Below are 24,181 nucleotides of genomic sequence, written 5' to 3'. Positions count from 1 at the left end.
TACTACACAGATTATTAGATATGGGTTAATCAAGATGTGAGTAAGAGGCTGAAACTAATGGGCCAGGCAGTGTTTAAATGAATACAGTTTGTGTATTGTTATTTTGGGGTATAACCTAGCAGGCGGCCAGGAACCGGGCAGCGGGAAAACAGCCCGCTACTCCTCACTACAAGCATCCTTCAGATATATACCCCAAAGTGGTATTGTTGGGTCTTGAGGAAGGTTGTTTCATAATTTTCTGAGAAATCACCATACTGATATTCAAAGGGCCTGTACCAATTTACACTCCCACCAGAAATGCAGAAGTGTTCCCTTTATCCCACATCCTCTCCAGCATAAGTTGTCATCAGTGTTTTTGATCTTGGCCATTTTTACAGATGTAAGATTGAATCTCAGAGTTGTTTTGATTTGCATTTCTCTGATGACTCAGCATGTTGAATATTTCCTTAAGTGTCTTTCAGCTATTTTAGATTCCTCTGTTGAGAGTTCTCTGTTTAGGTCTGTACTCCATTTTTTCTATTGGATTATTTGTTCTATTGGTGACCAATTTCTTGAGTTCCTTATATATTTCAGAGATCAGACCTCTGTCTGATGTGTGATTGGTGAAGATCTCTTCCCATGCTGTAGGCTGCCATTTGTCATGTCCTTGGCTTTACAGAAGCCTTTCAATTTCAGTATTGCCAATACTAGGCCGTTTTCAGTACTGTAGATCTGTAGTAGAGTTTGAAGTCAGGGATTGTGATGCCTCCAGAAGTTCCTTTATTGTACAGGATTGTTTTGGCTTTCCTGAGTTTTTTGCATATATATATATATATATATATATATATATATATATAAAGTTGAAACATTTATTAATTGTTATCTCAGTGTCTGTGCTGCTGGGGTTATATTTAAGAAGTGGTCTCCTTTACCAATGCATTCAAGTGTATTTCCTACTTTTTCTCCTATGGGATTCAGTGTGGTTGACTTTATGTTGCGGTCATTGATCCACTTAGACTTGAGTTTTGTGCATAGTGATAGATATGGATCTATTTTCCTTCTTTTACATGTTAATATCCAGTTATGCCAGCACCATTTGTTAAATATGCTTTTTTCTATTTGATTTTTTTTTTACTGCTTTGTCACAAACCAGGTGTTAGTAGGTGTGTGGATTCATATCTGTGTATTTGATTCAGTTCCATTTGTCCTGCTGCTTGTTTTTATGCCAATACTAGGCCGTTTTCAGTACTGTAGATCTGTAGTAGAGTTTGAAGTCAGGGATTGTGATGCCTCCAGAAGTTCCTTTATTGTACAGGATTGTTTTGGTTTTCCTGAGTTTTTTGCTTTTCCATATAAAGTTGAGTACTATTCTTTTGAGGTCTGTGAAACATTTTGCTGGGATTTTGATGGGCATTGAATTGAATCTGTAAATTGCTTTTGGTAAGATTTCCATTATTACTATGTTCTACCTATCCAAGAGCATGGGAGATATTCCCATTTTCTGGTGTCTTCTTCAATTTCTTTCTTCAAAGATTTAAAGTTCTTGTCATAAAGGTCTTCCTCTTGTTTGGTTAGAGTTCTCCAAGATACTTTATGTTATTTGTGGCTATTGTGAAGTGTGATGCTTCTATGATTTCTTTCTCTGCCCGTTTATTATCTGTGTAAAAGAGGGCTACTGATTTTTTTAGTTAATCTTGTATTCTGCTATATTACTTTAAGTGTTTATGAGTTGTAAAAGTTGCTTGGTAGAACTTTGGGGGGTGCTTATGTAAACTATCATATTGTCAGCAAATAGTGGGGATTTGACTTCTTTTCCCAATTTGTACCCCTTGATTTCTTTTTGTTGTCTTATTGCTCTAACTAGGACCTCAAGAACTATATTGAATAAATATGGAGAGAGTGGACAGCCTTGTCTTGTTCCTGATTTCAGTGGGATCTCTGTGAGTTTCTCTCCATTTAGTTTGATGTTGGCTATTGGCTTGCTGCATATTATCTTTATTATGTTTACATATGTACCTTGTATCCCTGCTCTCTCCAAGACCTTTATCATGATTGGATGTTGTATTTTGTCAAAAAACTTTTTGGCATCTAATGAGATGATCATGTGATTTTATTTTTCAGTTTTTTTGCCGCGCACCATGCTCCCATGTCTGCCTTCGGTGCGCTGGCACCCAGTTACTGAGCTTTGGGCAAGGGGCTGGAGGTTAAAATACACAAACACACACAGACAGGCAGACAGACAATGACACGGGTCATCCTTGAATTCCCCAAGAATGCCCCCTTTTTAGTGTTCGGGGGCAGATTATATAGAGATAGCCATGCCCCAGCCAAACCCACCAGAAACCACTCTCCTGCCATCAGGAACTCCTGAAGGTCTCGTGCTCAGAGCAGCTGTAGGCACTCAGATCAGGGGATTACAAGAAATTCAGGATCTGGGGTCTCACTGCTCCCAACATTTTTTTATATGGTGGATTACATAAACAGATTTTTGTATGTTGAACCATCCCTGCATCTCTGGGATGAAGCTGACTTCATCATGTCCACTCTATCAGATCAGGAAGACTCATATTATCATACAGCACATCAATGTTTTCTGTAGATGGAGCGGTGGGGCTGCGTCCTGCCACCGGGCTAGCTTTACACCCGAAACAATTACAAGAAACTGTATTCTTTTAAACACTGCCTGGCCCATTAGTTTTAGCTCTTATTGATTAATTCTCACATCTTTCTTTAACCCATATTTAGTAATCTGTGTATCACCACGAGGTGGTCGCTTACCAGGAGAGATCTTAACCTGCGTCTGTCTTGGAGAGGAGAAGCATGGCGACTGCATATGGCGACTGCCTGAAGCATCTGCCTGACTTGGCTTTCTTTGTCCCACAATTCTGTTCTGTCTACTCCAGCTACCTAATTTTCTGTCCTATTAAAGGGGACAAGGCAATTTTTTTATTAATTAACCGATGAAAGTCCTCCATCAATTTTCAGAAGCTACTGGTGTGGAAAGAGAAAAAGGAACATGAAGAACAAGTGCACTAGTAGAATTGCTATAACTAGTAGAATTGCTGTAACATTGCCAAGTGCATATGCAGACACCATGGAAGTGGTCCTCGGGGCATGTAGGTGTTTCCTCCTTGGCCCTCAAGTAACATGCTCATTTAGCTGTCACTGGGTTGCCTGGAGAGAATTGATTCCTGCATCTCAGGAACCACACATGGAAAGGGTGCTGTGCTCTGCCATCCCTGGCAGTTTAGTAGCAACCATTGGTCACCCTACTGCTCTTGGTCCAGTTTGTCAAGGACTTTGGTGAGCGAGCTATTTGCCAACTAGTTCTTCTTTTCTGCTTATCCCAATAGTGCATGGTCGGATCAGGAACTGCCAGTTCCCACTATTAGCAGGGACTGGCTAAAGTCATAGGATAGGAAATCAGAAAGATCAGTAAGACTGATGAATGGCATACTAAAATCTGCTACTCCAAAACATTCTTTGGGGAAGCAGATAAGAAGCTAGACTTTAAAGGCAACCGAGTTTAGGGTTAATGCATAGTGTCTCTACCATCTGCACCAAATTAATCTTACAATCTCAAATCACCGGGAAACTGAGCTGAGCGGTGACTCAGTGGCTAAGCGCTGCACTTGAGAGTCCCGAGGTCCGGAGTTCGATTCCCGAGTCCGATTCCTGTCACAGAGCGGCATGGGCTGTCTGTCCGGAGTTCGGTTCTGTCACAGAGCAGCCGTGGGCCATCTGTCCCGAGTGCCTGCCTGCGCCCTCTTGTGGAGTGGGAAAAAGATCACCGGGAAGGTGGGGATAATGAGGACAATGGTTTGAGACTATGTGAGAGCTGAAGAAGAAAGGTTGGCATTTACTTAGCAGACTGCCTGAGTTAAAGCCTGTGAGAAGAGAGAGTTTTTCTCTTCCCTTGCATCGTTTATTTGACCTGAACAAAACGTGAATGTCCTTTATAATTTCCCTTCCCCTTAAAAAATTGCTAGTTATTTGAGATTATAATGTAATTACATATTTCTACCCTGCCTTTCTACCCTCCAAACACTCCCATATATATCTCCTTGCTCTCTATCAAACCTGTGCTTTTCTTTTCATTAATCTTTATATACATCCTAAGCACATAAATATAATCTGCTCAGTCCATATAATCTTAATTTGATGACTTTATTTTCAGGGCTAACCATTTGGTATTGAAGAAAAGATGACTGCGCTCATCTCTGAAGTAGACTCTTTCTCTCACTGTAAACATGCCCTTCAGACACAAGGCACAGAGGCCCCTGGGCTGGAGTTTACCTGAACACCTCCCACTGTGAACCTGCTTTTGTGGTATCTGAAGGCACTGTGTGCGCGTCTCCAGAAGAGGGAAGCAAGCCTACCTACTGAGCCTACGAAACACCACAACCAACAGGCTGGCACAATATTCGCAGACATACATGGGTGGATAACCAACAACTCTGGAACTAAAACCTGCCCCACCAGAGGAAAATCCAGCCTGCTACCAGAAACCAGGCCAACTGCCCAGGGTTAATGATGTCACAGATCCTGAAGGAGAACCTACAGGTACTGAATAGGTATAGTCCCTAACCCCTAACTACATTCTAAATGCTTCTCCTTATGCCCACATGCAAGAGTAGCCCTCATATTTCATCAAGAATACTTCTCTTTTCAACACATGGAGACCACTCCAAAAGAGTACAACCAACCAAACTGTAGAGATGTAGAACCAAGTTCCATTGGATCCCGCTACAAAACAATTCTCACACCTGAGTGTGAAGAACGATTGCTGAATTGGGGGTTGGGCAGAATGAATGAAAAAGCCAGGAGGAATGAGGAATTTGTCTTAGTAACATCAGAAGTAACATCAGAATGAATTAAAAAAAATGCTACAGGAATGGGAGATTGTGTCTTAGTAGCATCAGAAGTTGTGCCCATAAAGTCTCAGCAAGATGACCGCCCTAACTGCTAAAGAAGGACACCAATAGGCATGATAGTGTGTGTGTGTGTGTGTGTGAGAGAGAGAGAGAGAGAGAGAGAGAGAGAGAGAGAGAGAGAGAGAGAAAGACAGAGACAGAGACAGAGACAGAGACAGAGACAGAGACAGAGAGAGTGTGTGTGTGTTGTGGGGTGGGGACAAGGAGCAAAGCCATGGAGGTTTCAGTCCTATACAAAGAGTTACAGGTAGTTAGGAAATGCTGAGAGTGGATCAATCTCCTTTCTTAATTACAGATGGTATTTTAACTTCATTCCAAACAGAAATCACTAACTTTCATACAGTTCCAAGGAATGATTGGAGTTAACTGTATCCTGTTAATAGAAGGAAGCACTTTTGATAATTGTTTGTTTCCAAGATTACAGTATTTATGTTCTCTGTGACAACCTAAAATAAATCCCTAAATCTTTTATAGGCATCGAATATTGATAATTTAAGATTTTGTTAGAAAAAGTTATCGGAAATGTAACATTATCATGTATTTGCTAACAAACGTATTTGTAATTTATACAAAATAGAAAAGACAAGAATTTAGGATGATATGCATGGTGGTGTATTTCACCTATAATCATCATGCAGGATCATCAACTCCATCAAGTATATACACAGAGAACAAACTATTTTTAAAAATAAAAGCAAGATAAAAGAAACACACAAAAAAATGCCACTAGTCACTTTTAGTTTTATCGGTTATTTTGTATTTTGAGATTTTTGTTTTTACTTGTTTGTTTGTTTTCTGAGACAGTGTGTTATATAGCTCAAGTTTGCCAAGATCTTGCTATATAAAAGACAAAGGATGACTTTGAACTTTTGATCCTCCTGCCTTCATCTCCTAGATGTTGGGACTACATTTCATAGCAGGCTGGGATTGAACCCATGATCAAGTTTGGGTAAGCCAACTAATAATTAAGCTACTTTACCAATTTTGTTTAAACTTTTTCCTTAGATCTTTCTTCATTTAAAATTATTTAGAAATTTTTTTGTAAAGGCATATACTGATTTTGATTGCTTATAAACATTCCTACTGATTTCAGACACAAATAGTCCTTATAGAGATGAACATAGAAGACCATGAAGAAACATTGACTACAATGCAATAATCTATACCCTAAGTTTTTTTTAAAAGGGTTTTTTATAAAACTTTGAATTTAAATAAGAATAGACCTTAAAATCAAATTTTAGTTTGTGGGGAAAATTATCTTAAAACTTTCTTGAGAAAATTTTCTTACTGACAGGAAACAATTTTCCTATAAAACTGCTCCAATTTCTGAACTTTCTTATAAAATTTGTCTATATTATTATTATGATTTTTAGTATATCCTGGACACAAAGGAAACACTTTAAGCACTAATATGCATGTATAATAACAAGGTATATGGGGAACATGGAACTATATTCTTCCTGATTTTGTTTCCTTTTTAACAGAAACCCAGGCCTGTCACCATGGCCCTATGTGGGAGCATATGCTTTGCAGATCAGCAATGGTCCTATGGCACCAAGGGCTTCAGACATCAATATGGCCCTAATTGTTGAACCAGACGCCTGACATCTTCATACCCCACAGTGGTAAAACAGGAGTCACAGACATCAACTCAGATTCTGGGTTGTTGCTGGGCCACAGACCCAGACATGGCCCTAGGCAACAGCCCTGATCAAGACAACAGTAAGGCGGCAGAAGACAGCACAGGCAAACAGGTCAGCATGACCCCCAGGGGCCACACGACCCTCGGACATCAACAGGGTGTTGACGCCTAGACCCCTGGCATCAGTGTGACCTTCAATGATATCAGAAGTCATGGACACTATCACAGACCCTGACTGTGGTAGGATCTTAGACCCAGACAAGGTCCTCAGCAACAGTCTGGGCTTAGATGTCACCATGTGGTAGTGTAGGCCACTCAGGACGGCATGGCCCCCCAGCTGCAGCATGACCTTCAGACTCCGAATTGCCTGCAAGTGAAGGCCAGACCCTGGATATTTGCTTGGCCTCTGGTGGTAGCAGGGGCTATGAATGTCCACACAGTCCCTGGCTCAGTAGGGCCATGAAACCAGACACAGCCATATGTTGCAGCTCAGACTCAGATGTCACCATGGTGGAATTGCTCCAGATCTTATTTTTATAAGATCCAGAATCACACGGGTGCTGTGAGTGAGCTGATGAATTTACATCGCAAATGGAGGAAATACAAATTTAAGTAGGAATCTAGAGAGTAAAAGCACAGAACATCATTTTGTAAACCTCTTATTCCCACAAGTCCAAAGTATGAGATTTGTATTATAGCTAGTACAGACAATGAAAAACCAACTGTTGTGTCACAAAAGTGTTTATTTTCATTATAAAGTGGGAACGACATGGCATATGGAGAGAAATATAATGCTGGATATGTCTGATGCTATGAAAACAGCCTGTGAATGGCGCAGACTATTGATCAACAGTATGAATTCTTATTTCCGAATCTCATAACTGCAATTGCTCAGTCACCCCATCATTTGCAGACAGTTTACTCACAACCCTTCTGATTCCACAATTAACTCTCTAAAACCGGCTAGTGTTTAAGAGAAGGACAAAGGAATTGCAGACAGACAAGGATTAGCAGGCACTGACCGACGGCTTCATTTTTCTCCGTTCACAGCATGCAGTGGCCTGGCATGGCCGTTGCCTGTGCTTCTGACTCTGTGCCTGCTGCTATGAATTCTCAGGTACTGCATGGCTCTGATGTGACTCTTGGCTCTCACTGCCACCTGAGCTACTCTGCCCATGCTGGCAGGGAAGACAGTTACCCATGAACTCTACTTCTGCCAGGGTACCTGATGTGATTAGAACCAGTTTCTGGTTGTGAATCCGCCTTTCAGATTACTGGCTTTTGAACTCTTTGGGAAATTAGACATAAGGTTTAACAGCAATGCTGCTTTATAAAGGTAAAATGTGAAAAAATAATTAAAAAGGAAGTGTGTGAGATTTGAGCAAGCTCAAGCGGGCGGAAGTTGATGTCGGTACAGTCACTGCTTTGAAGTAAAAATAAAATTTCAAAAAAGTAAGAATGACGTGTTTAGTATTTGTATCATCTACAAAATCCTATCACCGAGTTTACGACACTAAAAATAAAGGTCATTAATTTTAATCACAGCAGAAACTATGTGCTATTTTTCTTTCAATTTATATTTCTACTCTCTACAATGTCTGACCACAGCTGGTTACTACGTAAGAAGTGTTGGGTCACAATTCATTTATGAGTTGTGCATCTAAGAAAAAAATGGTGAGCAGAAATGTCAAGCTAGTAGAATAGTAAGGATCTCCTGTAAAACTTGTCTCCACTAAGCCTGTTCTCCTATAGCAGAGCCACCATTCCTATCATTTTTTTCTTAATTTGGGAAGTTCCTTTCTTTTGAAGCAACTGTGATGAAAATGATTTAATACTGAAACTTTAATCACCAGTTTATGTCTATAACAATGCATGTAGGGTTAAAATTGTGTATACTTTTGGCCAATTCTTCTAACTCATATATAATATCTATTAATATATTGATGCAAATATGAACTCTAGTGGAGCTTACTTAATGTGAAATTGGTGGTTGGGTAAAATGTAGAAAAGTGAAAACATTTCCGATTCCTTTGTGAACTGAAAAGTGCAACTACTAATGTGTTCCAATTTTACAAACATATATAGAAAATTCAATGGTTATTTTTATTACATAAAGTATTTTAAAGATTTTAAATAAACCAGCGTGTATTGAGGCTGTCTGCATTTTCTTCATTTTAAGAATAAGAAAGAATCTTGTTTTCTTAGTTGTATGAAAACAAGGCCTCTAGGATATCAGCTTCGTGTTACTTCATGTCAAACAAACACATTAAAACCAATGCTTCAAATATTCGAACTACGAGAGCAAAAATCACTCATCCAACTTAAAGGCAGCATAGCTGTGCTGGGGAGTGCTTTCAATGGATCAGCTTTCCTAGGACTAGTCATGTGAATTCTTAGAATAAATGAAAAATCAATGAAAGAGAGATATGCTAAAATAGTACAGTGATTATGCTTTAATAAACAGACACCAATAACATTCTAAACAGCATAGACTCATCTGTCAGTCTGCAGACATCTAGTTGGTATTCCTAATATAAAGCTCATTTCTTCTATTTTTTTCCACCCCCTTTTTTTTGCATTTTGTCCCATAAATCTCTTTGTGTGGAACAAAGAGTGATTCTTCTGAGCATCTCTAATACCCAGCAGCACACTGGCATTTGGATAAGGTGTGATGGATTGTGTACTTGAAAGTTGATTTACAAATGTGGCTCCAGGCCATTTTCCCCCTGATTGCAACCACGGAACACTGCAAGCCTGCGTATTAAGTGCTTACTGGGGTGGAGAGTCACTAATAAGTTTCTAGCAAGACACAAAGATTGAGATAGGCTTACACAGCCGGGGTTTCTGCCCACTCACATACCCCACCAGAGATGTTCACCCATGCAATGTTAGATACTTAGCAATGAACACAATTTTGCTTAATTAATTAAGCAAAATTAATCAATTAAGACTGCCCATCTTCCCTCACCATCAACTTAGTCTCGGTATTCTGTTCTCCTTTGATCCCACATGGTTTGCCTCTTGAAGGTTTTAGTATATGAGTCTTAAATCTGGTAAACAGCATGGCTAGGACTAAACTTGTCACTTTGGTGGCTGGATAACCCAACTTCCTGTTTGGCTACTGGCCAAACAGTATTTTATTAAAATAATACGAGTGACAAATCTTTACAGTGTACAAAAGCATTAACCGACAGCAATTAATAAGTAATATTTTGGGGAGTGTTCTCTATAGAAAGGTATTTTATTGGACTTTTCTGCTTCTTTTAGATCTAGGTTGTCCTGCTTATTTTTAACAACAGAATAGAGATAATAGTAATACTGTAATGGCTTATCTGTGCAATTCTTTTTATTTAATCTAAATGTATTTCAACATTCTGTAAAATCACAATAAGAGCGTTTGTACCAAATAGATAGGAAGAGAATATGCATGCAGATTGGGCATAAACAACTAAGTTTACCAACTCTTTCCTGAGAACTAGCAGGGATGGAAAAGAAACCCTGAAAACCTGCCAAAAAGCCTTGTCCTAAATTTTCCATGCTAAATTTTACTATTGCTAGCGTTGAAGGCTCATGGCACAATCATTTTCCTCTCAGTTATATTGGGTCATATAAAGATGCTAGAATTTATGTCATCCAATCTGATTAGGCAGCTTGCATTAGAACATCGATGGCATTACATTTGAATTACTGTTTCGAAACACAAATAAATATGAACATCTACACTACTGAACAAAATTTGATGGATTATTTGAGAAGAATAGAAACAATCTTGAGTAATTCAAGTCTTTTTCATCTCAATTGATGGTATAGATAATTTTAGATATCTCAGAGAAAGGAACAAAATGCTAATAATTGTTTAGAAAAAATAAAGTTGAAAGGAATATGCCTCATTAATGGCCTGGAAGACAAATAAAAATGCATGCACTTACAAAAATAGGTGGGTATACAACTAGGTTTGATTTTTAACTACTTTTCAAGGAAAATAGAGAAAAAGTTAATAACTCATACTTAACATATGTTTGTGCTTGGAATCTAATAAAGCATTGAATTTTAATGGTAACACCAGTCAGTCAGTGGATGTGTATATAAAATTCTGGATAGATAAGAACAGTAACCTGAATTCAGATGTCTACAATCCACTTAGAAGCCAGGTAGTTATGCTGCCACTTGTAATCCCAGCACACTGGAATCAGAGACAAGGAATCTCCAAGTAAACTGGTTACCAATACTAACATAGACCTGAACTTCAGTTTAGCACAAGTCCCTTTTGAATGACTAAAGAAAAACCCAACATTAACATTGAGCACACATATGCACTCACACACACACACAGACACACAGACACACACACACAAATGTACAAACACAGGCAAGTAGAAGCATATATGTACCAAAACATGCATATACATGTATATATAGATATATATGTACACATGAAAATATACCAGATACCATACAAATATATGTCAAAAATAACAGTAAGCAATTAGTGCTAATAGATAAGATAGAACAAGCAAACTTATTTGTGAGATCATACTCATTCTTATAGAGAAAGAAAAAGAAAAACATAATCTGTGAAAAAGAACATATCTTAAATAATATGCTAAAATATATGTGAACATTGAATACAATAAAAAAATCTGTTTAATAGTAAAAGAAATTTAAGTAAAGTTTCCAGAAAAGATAAGATGCTCAGAAAGCATATTTTCTACTTGCATGCTTGAGAAATGTCAGGGTTATTTTATAATAATTACTGTGTAGGCCCATTGCTTCCACATTCCAGTTGTCATGATAATGTTAATTGTGCAGCCTCCTTCGTGAATTTAAAAGGGCAAACAGCATGGTCCATTTGAAGGAGACTTTGATAATTTACAAGATTAACAAAAATGTGAATCTAGAGTAGACTGAGTAGAGTAGGCATTAAATCATCTTGCTTATTTTCTTAACCTGAAACTATGAAAACAAAGTTTCAATTCCTGTTATTACCTACTTCTTCAAAAAAACCTGCCTTTTTAATTTTTAAAATATTACAAATAATTATAAATGAGTGAGGTGCTATACATATGTAGTTTAACACTTGGTAGACTTTAATAACTCATAGGCAGATTCTTAATTCACAAGTAAAATATTTTATCTTGGTACAAAATACTTCTACAAGATGGTACTGAATTCTAAATTGCAGAGGTCAAAGAAATCTACAATCAACAATATTATTTTATAATAGTATTTGTGAAAGAGAATGGCCCGATAGGCTCATATATTTGAATGCTTGATCTCCCGTTAGGGAAACTGTTTCGAATGGATTAGGAGGTTTGGTGGTGTTGGAGAAAGTGCGTTACTACTGGGAGCAGGCTTTGAGGTTTCAAAAGCCAAGGCAGGCGCAGAGTCTCCCCCTCTGCCTGCTGCTTGTTAATCAGTAAGGCTGCCAGTTACTTACTGCTCCAGGACCATGTCTGTCTTTTTTCTGCCATGCTACTCATGCCTCCAAAACTATAAGCAAGTGTGAAGATGAGTCTTTTCTGTGAGTGTTGCCTTGGTTCTGTTTTCTCTTCATAGCAATAGAACAGTAGCCAGGACAGCAGTAAAAGTACATTATCTCCTTTTACTATATTAGTCACAGTGAAATTACTAGGATACACTATTCAATAATTTAGCAATAAGTCACTAATACATGTAGTTATATATTTTAAATTATTACTACTGCTGTTTTTATTATTACTACTAATGCTACTATCACTACTACTACTAATAACTAGAAGTAAAAGGAAGCAAAGAAGAAGAGAGGGGAATAGGAAATGAAGGCTTAAATAACAAGTGGAGCACAGACACTTTTACTTCCCTTTCCACCTTTGCTAATGCCCCAATAGCTCAATAGTTCAGAGGTGAAGGGGTATGACCCTGCCAGCCCCTTCCTTTTCCTTGACAGAGAGTTGACAGGGTCAGTGTTATGCAGACCCAGTGCCATTAAATACAGTTGTTTAAGACTCCAATGGTTGTAGCACTTTCTAGAATGAAAATTTTCAGCCTTTCACCCTATCCCCAAGCTGCTTTCAGATGCATCCCCTGGGCCTGCGACAAATGTCTTCTTTGGGGCTTTTCTGCACTCGCTTATATTTCCTCGACTCATAAAACAAGTTAACAAATGAAAATAGCTACAAACCTAATATACAAGCCAGAATTCTTACTAGCAAGCATCTAGAGTAGTGAGTTCAAAGCACAATTTCACATGTAACCTAGCTGCCTGTAAGCTGTTTCCCAAAGGCTACTGGAGTAACAAAGGGTAAACCCAGGGTCCGTTCGTACTGTAAAATACTCTCATATAACAAAAAGTAACAGGCTTTGACCTATAACCACTGGAAAGAAAACACTTAAAATTTAAATAAAATTAAAAAGTGTTTTCAAATATGTAAGGAAATACAATTGCATTGGAACTGAGTTAATTCCTACGGCATCGACTATCTGTGAGCCCAAAGAAAACAGAATATCCACTGGAGATGGGAAAGGGCTTGTTCTTCTGCTTAAGGCACTAACTCTATCCTCAGTGAATAAGAAAGTAATGTCTGCTATAGGAAGTCTTACAGCAAGGGTTACCCAACCACTGATGCAGAGCCTGCTTCCGGCCTCTTTTCTAGCCTCTCTGTTCAGTTTCTGATCTCTGTTCCAGCAGAAGATTCTGATTTGTGAGTCTACCCCTAAATAAATAACCATCTATTTCTCAATTCTGAGCTAGTGTGGGATTTCTTTTAAGCATCCTTCTTCAGATGTCCAGAAACAGTTCTCAGAAGTCAGACAACAGAAAACTTTTTACATATAATATATAGTATGTATTTGAGTCATATTATAAACCTATATTGGAATCTTTCTGTTAAGGTAATGGATTTTAGTTAACATGTGAGATGTATCACAATTCACTTTATTTTATTTATTTATCTTTTTGAGATGGGTTTCTTTGTGCAGTCTTGGTGCCTGTCCTGGAACTTCCTCTGTAGACCAGGTTGGCCTCGAATTCTCAAAAAATCAGTCAGCCTCTGCCTCCAGAATCCTGGGATTAAAGGTTTGCACTACCACCGTCCTGCTCAATTCATACTTTTTAAAGTTTTACTTAATTACTGTGTATACCATGTTCTGCCTACACGTAAACCTGCATGTCAGAAAAGGGCACCGGATCTCATAATAGATGGTGGTGGCCCATCATGTAACTGCTGGGAAATGAACTCAAGGCTTCAGTGAGAGCAGCCAGTACTTTTAAGTTCCAGGTCATCTCTCCAGGACACAATTCACATTTTAAACCACGATCTACTATCATTTGAGATCTCTTGATGAAGTTTTCATCCTAGTTACTACACAAGAAGCAAAACATGCAACGCACCCTCTTTAGCTGCCACCATACTCAGGAGAATCTGTGCCTCTGTTACATAACTCTTTGTTCAGTATCATAAAGCATCTCTTGTCTTTCTTGTTCCCATGGGAACTATTTCACAATATCTTAACAGGACAGTGTGTACAGTAATCTTGGAGAACATAAATGAGTTAGGTACTTGTGGTTTCCCATTAAATATTTTATCAAGACATTCTCACATTTCTATTTTGTCATTCTTAAAGATAACCAATATAAATTTGTCTAAAGAAAACAGCATGCATTTAAAGAGGAGCTATGCTGCTAAATGCCAATAAGTATATACCTTGTGTATTAATTTGTTCAAATATAATTTTCTTAGAAATGTCTCATTGTTACAAAAAGTGGAATAAAAATTATTTTTCACCAGAAAACATTAGAAATACTGATTATTTTTCCTGCTTTCTTCCCTCTTCTTTGTGTCTCCCTTGTTTTGTTCACTCTTTCTTTAACTGTTTAAAAGTCGGTCATCTAAACCTGCTGCCCCTTATTTTCCTTGGGTTTCATCTTTCAGAAAGACAGTCAAGACAAGCATCTCAAATTTACATGTTGCAACATATATTCTCTTTGGCGGGGTATAAGGGAGTAAATAAAAATAGAGGATAGGTCTGCCATTTCTGTTGTCCGTGTGTTTGTGGTTTTTCACCAACAGCTCTTCCTGATTGAACTATCTGTTCTAAAATCAAATTTAATTTGCTCTCTGAAGTCATCACTTAAAAGAAATAGTTTTTCTAATTATCACTCTATGAAGTTTTTCACTCCGTCAATACTGTAACTTGCCCCTAAGTCCAGGAATATTTAGTATGACTGCAATTTATAAATAGAAATCTGATTAAATAGCGCAGCTTACATAATAGTGGCTACCGTGGTTTGATTTTATCCAAATTTCCTATTTTCAATTTTATAGTCAACATTCAGTAAGGAAAAAAAGGCATTGAGCAATGAGCAAGAAACCTGGTATGTGGGTGTTTGTACCTTGAAAACTGACTACAAGATGTTCAGAAGTCATATGCACATATGTTAAAGCTTTCCCAAAAGCTATGGTCAGCTGCAGTACACAGAATTATACCCATGTGGCTTATTCCAGAAACTGCTCCTTGACAGTTCGAAAATGTTTCTGTTTTTGTTCATTCTTAAATAAATAAGAATTTACAATCAGCACAGCATACCCAAAACTGACATCTTAGACATTGTTTCCAGCTCTGCTGGTAATTAGTTACACAGCAAAAAGCATGTAGCTTAACAGTCTTTGCTCTCAAATTCAACATTTGCAAAATGAAGCAGATTTTTCTTAACATTTTAGAAATGGAGCATCATGTCTTGCTCCATGGTTGAATTCACAAGAAGCTGAGAGTGAAAGAAAATTCTATTTACATGAGCAACTATGTTGTTTCAACCTGCCATGAATTCCCCATCCTCAAATCTCCGCTATAGCTGCGACAAAATCTGGTCCACATGTTGGAGCCTCGCCTTGTTTGGGGACATTTGGTTTCTAGCATCATCTCATGTGATTGTGGAGGAAGTTCTAGCTTGAGAATAGATAAAACTTAACCAGGGCAGAGTCTAATGGCCTGCCTGGGTAGAGAATCTAAGACAAATCAATTGTTGGCTAAGAGTCATGAAAGTCAATGGATCTATTAAAGACTTGTGGGGAAGAAAAGGGAAGGAGAAATACCTATTGTGATTATTATCTCATTATTAATGTCTCGTATTTATTATCATGTTGTATCATGTCCATGTTGCATTATAATTATAATCTCAAAACATAAAAATACTCTTTCTACTTTAGAAAAATGGTTGAAAATGAAAGGCTGTGGGAGGCATCAAGTTTATAGAAAAGCTTACATTCTGAGTACGGGCAGAAACAAAATGCTGTCATAGACAACACTAAGTGATTCAGTGAGTGTAGAACATACACTGTACGAGAAATGCTCACTAACAGTAGATGGTGAATCAAATGGAGAAAATGATTTGGAAAAAAAAATAGTTGTGCATCCTACTTGGAGATTCTTCTTAGAGTACTTGTTCCTTCTACCTTTCAGAATTTGTTTTATTAGATCCTTTGAAAATAAATGGTTCTATCATCTTTTTCGAGGAATATAAGTAAAATTCAACCTTTTGGTTAAACCAAGTCATATTGAAAGAGTCATAGTAGGTTGTGCAAGTGACAGACTCCACATTCCTTTACCGATTTGAATGAACTAATTTGAAGCTACTGAAAATTACATGAGTATTCAGAAAATATGCTGAACAGAAATGTCATTGGTATCACCTAGGCCAGGAGTTTCCTTATAACACTGTGAACAGCAACACAACCTGACAACACATACTTTTATAATTCTACTTGGCAATGAAATAACAGACTAGCATTAAATCATGTGTTCTAGAATTTTATTTGCTTGAATTTGTTTTTATCTAGTACTTCAAACATGAACATGCAATCTTCTAAACTTCATCTTCATGATCAAGACCTGTGTCTTAAAAAATAATTCCAATTTTATTACTAATAAATTTCAAATTAAGTATACCTACCTGAAGAAAAATTCAAATTTTATTCAAGTTTTGTTAACAAGTTCTTGTTACATGTCATTCCTGATATACTTTTAAAAGTAAACCTTCTTTTTTATATATCATCCTGAAATTCGAACATGGATGACTTATCAAGAGGTTTGACAGCCAATGTTTAGTTTTCTATTTCAGAAAAGGAGCAACTTATACAAGATAACATGAGAAATAGAATAAGCATTAAGCCTATTAGATTTGAATGAGAAAAGATAGATCAAGGCACACTCGTAATGGTCTCATAAAATGTTGACTGGCTAGTAACCAGGCATGAAATGTAGTTGGGGCAACTAGACTAGGAGAATCCCGAGAAGAAGAAAAGAAGAGACATAATCATCAGTCAGACACAGAGGAAGCAAGAAGAGAAAGGGGCAGTGATAAAAGGTACCAAAGCCACATGGCCAAACATAGACAAGATTTATGAATTAACTTAAATTGTAAGAGCTAGTTAATAATAAGTCGGAGTTAATAGACCAAACAGTTTATAATTACTGTAGTCTCTCTGTGTTTATTTAAGACTGAATGGTTGTGGGACTGGGTGAGACAAAAACTTCTGTCTACAATTGATACCCAATGCGGAGCAAAAGTTTCCACATAAAACCTGAGAAAGGCTTTTTTTCATGGTTCACTGCACAACTGCTCTGACCAGAATCTCTTTAACAAAAATTCACTAAGTTTGGTTTTGAGTTCTGCTTAGAAAATTCACAAGTTAAAGTTGGGTGGTGGTGGCACATGCCTTTAATTCCAGCACTCAGGAGGCAGAAGCAGGTAAATCTCTGTAAGTTTGAGGCCAGCCTGGTCTACAAGAGCTAGTTCCATGACAGGCTCCAAAGCTACAGAGAAACCCGGTCTCGAAAAACAAACACAAAACAAAAACAAAAACAAAAACAAGAAAGAAGGAAGGAAGGAAGGAAGGAAGGAAGGAAGGAAGGAAGGAAGGAAGGAAGGAAGGAAGGAAGCAAAAAGAAAAAAACATAGGTTAGTGACATGGGAACAAGTAAGACCAGAGTTCCAGAGTCTCTGTGTTTCTTTATTGGTATACCTGTGATACCTGTTGGTCCACATCATCAATATACCTTAAAATTTTAATTTGGCTTCATCTGTGTCTGGCTGGTGACTGTGTCTCTGCCTTTCCCCTCCCTGGGATTCTTCTAGTCTGGTTGCCATGCTTATAATTCCTGCATGTCTACTGGTTAATTAATGTTTTATTAAACCATTATTAGTGACAAAACTTTACAGTATACAAGAGTATTCTCCCACAGCAGTCATGTTTTCTTATTGTTACTGCTTTTTATCTCAGACAGGGTCTTGCTATCTAGCCAGGATAACTTTGCACAAAAGGATAACTTTCAACCCTTTTGTCTCAGCCTCCTAAGTGCAGGGATTGTAAGCAGCCCCTATTAAGTTTACCCATTTGCCCTCCTCATCCAAAATAAGTAGAATCTGAACTTTTCACAAAGCTACTTGGTTTCCACTAGAATCTTTGTGGCCATGCTTTCTTTTCTAGAGAAATTTGAAGCTGCTACCAACTCTAAAATGTAAACCTGAAAGTGGGTCTGTTTGACATGAATGGAACCATCAGGGTATCAGGGAGATGAGTGACTGTGGATCTGAATACGATTTATGTAAGGACATGGCATGAAAATGTTACAATGAAACACAATTTTTGAAATAATATATGTTAACAATAATTTCAAGAATTGATTAATGGACAATTTTTATCTTTAAAAGAAATTTAAAACAGAAGTTAAGTCTATGGAACACTGAGGCAAAGCTCAGATCCAGGCTTTGAGGTAGATAAAATAGCTTTGAGGGTCTCATTTCTTTTTCCTGCTTATTTTTGCCACCTCTCCTTCATTTTCATTTTTGCTAGTGGTTAGACACACAGTCAGCAAATGTTCTGATGAAATTACCCTGCTGTGTATAATCAGACGCTAATGTGTCAAGTATGTGGTCAGTCAGACTAATGAATACAAAGTTATGGTCTCTTGAATGATTATAGTGTACTGGTCAAGACCACACCATCTTCCTCCTTTTGGTTATATATATATATATATATATATATATATATATATATATATATATGTATGTATGTATATGTATATATATATCCATCTTAAAAGATTTGACAAGTCTAATCTTACAAGATTTTCAAGTTGTGTGTTTTGAAAGAAAGAAAGAAAGAAAGAAAGAAAGAAAGAAAGAAAGAAAGAAAAAAGAAAGGCAGTGAGAAAGAAAAGTAGGAAGAAAGGTTGGTTCTTTTTTGAATTTTAAATTTTAAAATGTGAGTGGTACCAATTTAGCATTGTGTAGATTATCACGTTCTTGGGTAGCTGTGATGGACCAAGGTCTACCAATCAGCTCCCAAATCATAACAAAGAAACTTATTATTAGTTATAAATGTTTGGCCTTATCTTAGGCTGGTTTCTTTCTAGTTCTGATAAGTTGTTTAAATGTTTTTCATTTAAGTCTTTATTTTGCCTCCAGGCCTTTTACTTTTCTTTGATTCTGTATGTCCTACTCTTATGTCTGGCTGGCTGGTGGGCATCTCCCTCTCTTTGTTATTTACTCTAGCCTAGAATCCTCATCGTACTTATTCTCTCTGCCCCCCAGCCCCGCCTACCCTCTACTTTTATTAGACCAATAAGGTGCATTAGGCAGGCAAAGCAACACATCGTTACATTGATAAACAAATGCAGCATAGACTAATATAACACATCTTTAAATGGTTAAACTAATATTCCTCAACATTGTGCCTCAGTTACATTTCCCAAAAGTTCTTTCTTCTGTTGGGTTTTAGAGGGTTGCTTTTGTCAAAGTCTGTGTCAGCTAGTCATGTGTGTTTGGCCAAGGGCAGATGTTGTCCTGAGACTGTAGTGGAAGCGAGGGAGTCTGTGATATAGACTATACCAGACTTCTCATTGATGTAACAGAATCCCCTGGCCTACACGTTTTGGTTTCATCACGTTCCAGATGCCTCAGTCTGTAGCTCTTGACACCAGTGACTTAATTACTTCCTTGCCTCCTGCAGTAAAACAGAATGCAATCTTGTGGGCGGGGTTATGGGATGATTCACTTCTTGGATAGAGAAAGCAGGGAAGACAGAGAGACACAGAGTAAGAGAATATGATAAAGCTCCCAAACCGGCCTTGAATAAACAGCTTCCCACAGGTAGTACTTACCTCTAAAGAATTCATCATTTTCCAATAACAATATCAGCTGATAAACAAGGGTTGAACAGATGGCCCTGTGTGGCAAATATCATACTCAAGCCACAGTGTGTCATCCTGGACCCAGTGACCACAAAATGAATTTTAATGAATCTCCAAGGGCCTTCAATGTCTTAACAACCCCAATATTGATCAAAAGATCAAGTCCAAAGTTTTTTCTGAGACTCACAGAAAAGTTTTCACGTTGAATGCTTCTAAAATTAAAAACAAGTTATAGGCATTCACTATATTGTGGAGCAGAGCAATAAATATAAAAGGAAAGGAAGGAATAACAAAGACAGACTGGACCAAAGAACAACAAATGAAGCAAGGCAAACACAGACTCCAGGAGTCCCCTGTATCACATATCTGTGGAGAATGGCAGTATGTCGATGATCAATTCAGATTACTTTCTCACATGTTGCATATTTTTGGTGTCTCCACATCTTGGGCTTCCAGCTGTTTCTTAGGTTTTACCCTCAAAGCTTGACACACTGTCCTTGTAAGGACCACCTACAGATTTTATGTCTCTTCTGTATAGATTGTCTAACTTTCATCAACTCCTTTGAAATCTGAGTGGAAGCCTCCATAATTCTTATATTTTGCATGCTGTAAAAGCAGCATCTGGAGGTAGCTTTCAAGTCTTGCCACCAGCTCAAGTGGTGTAAAAACCTGTCTTATGTAGGTTCAATTGTCAACACAACCCTGAGTCACCTAGGGGAAAGGAAGCTTGACTGAGGAAGTTCCCAAGTCGGAATGGCCAGAGTCGTGTCTGTGAGGCATTTTCTTAATTACTGTTTCATGTAGGAGGTCTCAGTGCTCTTTGTGAAGTACTATCCCCTATACAAAGGTGTCTGGTCTGTATAAGAAAGGTGACTGATCAAACAAGTGTAAGAAGTCAGCGCATCATTCTTCCACGCTCTGTTCTTCAGTTCCTGCCTCAAGGTTCCTGCCATGGATCCTATTTATGATAGTGTGTAACCTGTAGACTAAAAACACCCTTTTGCTCCCCAAAGTTGTTTATCGTCAGTGCTTTATTACAATTACAGAGAAACAAACTAGGACCAAAGCTCTTTAGCAGATTCTAATTGGCTTCATGGCAGAGTTGAAGAGACAGTTCTTTGAAGAACTTGTAATAGCAATCTCTCTTCACAAGATCTCTCTTCTCTCTTTAAATAGCTTTGTATGTTTCTACACTTGGCACTCTGCAGACTGGCGGTCCCACTGATTGCTTGAATGTATACAGACATCCTTTGTCCTGTCCAGATACAAAGTACTTCATTTTTGTTAAGCAAAACTGATGCTATCCAATTTCAAACTGGCAGCCCTGAAAAGACATACAAGTAACATACTAAAGACTGAGAAAATTGTATATCTGTGTTCAGTTCTTTACACACAAGCATACACCAATAATTAAAGACAAAAAAATAAAATTGGGGGAAAGGTGGTACAGGAGAAGAGGAAAGGGGAGGGAATGATGTGATTATAGTTTAATTTCAAGATTAAAATATTTTGCTTATTTAAAACATGCCTTTCTTGGCTCCAACTTTAAGCATGCAAGCTTTTCAAATTCTCCTGTTCTGCTTTCTTTCTTATTCAGGTCGTCCCTAAAATCTTAACAAGTACAACCATCAGAAACCATGCTACAGCCTGGGTGCAATGCTGGATTACACTGCAATTTTCTCTGCCAAATTAATCAGCCCATCATCTCTATACTTAGCCTCCCACAGAATCTTAGGGCACGAAAAAAGGTAGAGTTCTTGGAGAAAAGACACATGGACGGGCTCTGGATGAGCCATTCAACAAGGTCATGATGTCTGTGTGAAGCTTTATCAGTGTCTCCTCTGGTGTCAGCATTTCTGTTGGTGTTCTAGCTTTTAGAGTCCCCACAGAAAGTGATCGCTCATGTCATCTTTAAACACTGTAGAAGTTATAATACTTTCCACAAATTGTCCCAAAGGCCTGAGGACCAGATGATCAGGTTTAGTAGGAGCAATGGTTCCACTGCTTTGAAGTACTTTAGTTTTAATGTTGGTCTGACTTTTCTGTGCTGTTACAAAATTTGGACAGGACCATGAAAGAAGAAGTTTGTATTTACATTCATGATTTCAACACATTATGGAAGGAAGTTGGAATGAAACAGTGCTACCTACAATATGGGGCTGGGAGGAAACACAGTGAGCCATAGTTGGAAGTGACCAAAACAAGATGCAGCTCCCCATAACCTAATAACCTGCATCCTCACATTGCCCCCCCTCAGAATTTTCCTCACCTCTGATTCTAGTGCTACTATCTATGTACCAAGTATTCACCACAAGATTTTGTGAGATAAGTTATATTTCATGTTTAAAATATACTATGCTCCTCTCTCATATATGTATGGTGCAGTTATTTATTTTTGGAATAATTATTCTTCAAAACTTCTTTGCCCCTCCCAAAATTCCATCATGTTCCAGGTTCGTTTGCACATAGGTGTCTGATTCCTAATGTTCAGGCATTCTTTCCATGCTTTGTCTCTCAGTTCTGGAGAAAGTAGGAGTCTCTGTTTCTTTATTTTATTTTCCTCTTTGGAATCTCAGCTCTTTTGTCAAATTAACCAATCATTTGTATTAAATGCCTGTTGTTTATACTTTCAGATTTTTCTGGTTAACCTTTACAGAATGAACAGTCCCTATAGAATGACCACATGCTTGCTTAAATGCTGCTACTGACTCTCTTTTGTTTTACTTTTAAATAACTGTGAGAGAAACAATGAAGTGTTGGGAAGGAATAGTTTTATAAATTGTCAGGAAACTGGCACTGGGAGGACCCACAGAATGTGCATTTGTTAGAATGTCTAGCTTGGAATGCTATATAATTAAACACTGTCATAAAAATGCTGTTTGTGGTTTTGCTACTGATACCATTCGTGTTAATACAGCTTCCTATTGCTATATTAGAAACCACAATTAAAGCAATTTAGAGAAGGAAGAATGTACCTGAGGCTCTGATGCTATAGAAGGGTAAGAGTAAGAACCCATCACCGCCATGGTGGGTACATATAGCAGAAGGGTGAGAACCCATCACCGCCATGGCGGATACATATGGTAGTAAGCAGGCATGAATGAGCTGAGAGCTCACATCTTGAACCACAAAAATAACAACAATAAATAAATAAAAGGGAAAAACAAAAATAAGCAGAGAGAACAAACTGGCAATGGCAGAAACCTTTAAACTATCAAAACCCAGGCCCCGTGACACTCTTCCACTGGAAAGGCCACAGTTCACACTTTACCTGAACAGCTCTAGCAACCTGGACAAAGTACTTAAATGTTCCAGACTGTGGGGGCATCACATTCAAGACACTAAACCATTTTCTTTTTGTAATGAATGATTACCAAATGAGTGGGAAAAAAACCCAAATGATTGATGGAATAATTGTAAGGTCAGATATTGATGTCAGTTTTCCCCAGTATTGATTTCACATTATTAATTTGACAAACATTATCAAAAATGGTCTAAATAAATAGTGCTTAATGGTTAAAAATTATCAAGAAAGGCATAGATGTTTCAGTTGGTATGTTTCAGATACATAAGTATATGTAAATGGGAAAACATTTATGGTGTGAGTGTAGACCAGAGACGGAGTGCTGGCTTTCAGTGAGAGAGGCATAGCGATTATAGGTGAAGCAATAAATGATTTTTTGAAGAGTTCAGCTGTGGTAATGAATAAATGAGTACAGAGCGTGAGAAGAGCATATCCGTGAAAGAGATGGTGAGTCTTGGACTCAATTCTCTTCAGAAGGAAAGGCAGAGGTAATAAATATGTGGTCAACACAAAAACCAGTCTTTTCAGTAATATTGTGAACTAACAATGAAGAATGATAATTTGGTAAACATTTGTATGCTCTAACACACACTCCTAGCAATGAGAATGTGAACTGATGAGATGGCTGTAGAAATTGGGAGGACATGCATCTAATAAACGTGTAGATGGCAGAGATGACATGGCATGTGGACTGTTTTCGTGTGTTGATTCAAGAATTGAAAAGGCTCTTTAATTAATTTATTCAGGCATTTGACTCTCTAACACAAGCTAATGGTCTAGAATTGGAAATCAAACACAAATTAAATGCCTATAATGGGTTTAGCATGGATGAAATTGTTTCTAGCTAAACTGAACTGAAATACCAAAGCCAGCTGGCTAACATGAAGAATTCTAATTTACCAAAACCATTAATGCCTGGTTTTAGCATAAAGTAATGTATATATGACTAAATGTTTCATACATTTGAAATATAGAATAAATTATAGGAAAGAGGAGTTCTTAGGATCATGTGAGCATCATATGTGATGGTTACTATTTCAATATATGAAATGACAATATGAGTAGTTACATTACAGACTTTGTAATTTTTGTAGTCTCTCCAGGCTGGCATTATAAAATGCTGAAATTGAATGATAAGTAACAGACATTTAT

This window comes from Arvicola amphibius, chromosome 18 (genome assembly GCF_903992535.2).
Source record: "Arvicola amphibius chromosome 18, mArvAmp1.2, whole genome shotgun sequence".
Lineage (NCBI taxonomy): Eukaryota > Metazoa > Chordata > Mammalia > Rodentia > Cricetidae > Arvicola > Arvicola amphibius.
The sequence above is the reverse complement of the archived record's forward strand: the minus strand, read 5'-3'. Positions refer to the sequence as shown.